The following is a 2,264-nucleotide window of genomic DNA, read 5'->3' as shown; positions in this document are numbered from 1 at the left end:
GTGGCAAATGGAATTCAATCCGGATAAGTGTGAGGTAATGCATTTGGGGGGCTCGAAGAAGGCAAGGGAATACCCATTAGATAGTATGGCACTCAAAAGAGTAGAGGAACAAAGGGACTTTGCAGTACAGGTCCTCAGATCCTTGAAGGTAACAGGCCAAGTAGGTAAGGTGGTTAAGAAGGCATATGAAATACTTGCCTTTATTAGTCGAGGCATGGAATACAAGAGCAAGGAGGTTATGCTTCTCGGCCTTTTGGCTAAGATCATGCGTAACTGACCTGACAGGGGAGTAGCCACCATGACCTCCGGGTGGTTCTCCCTGGAACAGGAAGGTATATGCTTGCTTTTTTGGAAACAGGAGGTGGGTGGGGTGGCTTGACCCATCCACCTCCACGGAGGTGTGTGGGGGACCTGACCCATTCACCTCCATGGCATGAACCTGGTATTGCAGTACTTCCAGGAACGGTGCAGTGGCTCTAGGCCTTTTGGCTAAGAGCATTGGCGCAGAGTGATCCTTGGCGTGTGCAAGGTGACCTCTGGCGTTTGTGATTTGACAAAGAATTGGAACGATTGGCTACGAATTTCAAAAAAAAAAAAAGGAGGTTATGCTTGAACTGTATAAAACACTAGTTTGGCCGCATCTGGAGTACTGCATGCAGTTCTGGTCATCACATTACAAGAATGATGTAATTGCAGTGGAAAGGGTGCAGAGGAGATTTACAGGAATGTTGCCTGGACTTGAGAATTTTGGCTATGAAGAAAGATTGGAGATGCTGGGTCTGTTTTCTTTGGGACAAAGGAGGCTGACGGGAGACCTGATTGAGGTGTATAAAATTAAGACGTGCTTATTTGTACTGGCAAAATGGCCACCATGCTCCACCCTTTGTCTATGATTGGTCCTGATGGAGGATAAGCCACACCCTGAAGTTTCACTGGAATGTGTAACTGGAACTGGCCATTCCAAGGTCTCATTGACTTTGCAAATTGTAACTCGATCCACTTTGACTTCCTGAAGTGACAGAGGACAGAGCTCCCCAGAAGACAGCAAGGGCCAGCCAAAGTGCCTTACCCCAGACCAAGTGCATCCCTCCCCCAGCCAAAGTGCCTTACCGCCGTGCAAGTGCATACCCTCTGCAGCATTCCCCCCCCGCCCCCCCCACCCGCCATAGATGGGGCAGGCATTGTGTACGGATTGTTAACGGGTTTATTGGGTATGAAGTGAATAGTGACAGTGTCGTGACTTCTGGATATCATCCATTCCAATGATGTCCTTTGTAGGGGGTTGGAAGAACGTGATCCTTCTTCCTCCCCCCCCCCCCAACCCCCGTGTCTCTCTCCCCCCCGGCCTCCCTCTTCCCTCCCCCCACCCGCCCCCCCCAACCCGGCCTCCCTCTTTCCCCCCCCCCCCCCGGCCTCCCTCTTCCATCACCCCCCCCCCCGCCCCCGGCCTCGCTTTTCCCTACCACCCCCTCCGCCCCCAGCCTCCCTCTTCCCTTCTCCCCACCCCCCCCGGCCACCCTCTTCCCTCCCCCCCACCCCCCGGCCTCCCTCTTCCCTCCCCCCCCACCCCCCCGACCTCCCTCCTCTCTCCTTCCCCACCGGCCCCTCCCTCTTCTCTCCCTCCCCCCTGAACCCTCCCTCTTCTCTCTCTCCCCCCAGCCCCTCCATCTTCTCTCTCTCTCGCTCTCCTTCCCCCCGGCCCCTCCCTCTTCTCTCTCTCTCTCTCTCTCGCTCCCCCCCCGGCCCCTCACTCCTCTCTCTCTTGCTCTCCCTCCTCCCCGGCTCCTCCCTCTTCTCTCACTCTCTCTCTCTCTCTCTCTCGCTCTCTCTCGCTCTCCCTCCTCCCCAGCCCCTCCCTCTTCTCTCTCTCTCTCTCTCTTGCTCTCCCTCCCCCTGGCCCCTCCCTCTTCTCTCTCTCTCTCTCTTGCTCTCCCTCCCCCTCACCCCTCCCTCTTCTCTCTCTCTCTCGCTCTCCGTCCCCCCGGCCTCTCTCTCTCTCTCTCTCTCTCTCTCGCTCTCCCTCCCCCTGGCCCCTCTCTTGCTCTCGGCCCCAAATCGGCTGGGGGGGGGGGGCAGGGGGGTAGAGAGTCTATGGGGGAAAGGGCTGGGGCTAGAGTGGATGAAGAGAGTCGGAGCCTCAGGTCCTGCTTCTTGGCTCTACGTGCATGGAATGATTCACACCTGTCTGTCAAAAAACATGCAGTACAAATAGTTACATTGATAAAATTATGTGGGGCCTGGATAGTGGCAAGGAAGAACCTGTT

At 55.8% G+C, this 2,264-nt stretch overlaps 1 pseudogene; it reads left to right on the top strand.

The window, feature by feature from the left end:
• The first annotated feature begins 237 nt into the window (after window positions 1-237).
• Window positions 238-476, top strand: LOC139266430 (U2 spliceosomal RNA; annotated as a pseudogene).
• Window positions 477-2,264: the final 1,788 nt, after the last annotated feature.

Source organism: Pristiophorus japonicus, chromosome 6, assembly GCF_044704955.1.
Source record: "Pristiophorus japonicus isolate sPriJap1 chromosome 6, sPriJap1.hap1, whole genome shotgun sequence".
Lineage (NCBI taxonomy): Eukaryota > Metazoa > Chordata > Chondrichthyes > Pristiophoridae > Pristiophorus > Pristiophorus japonicus.
The sequence above is the reverse complement of the archived record's forward strand: the minus strand, read 5'-3'. Positions and strand labels throughout refer to the sequence as shown.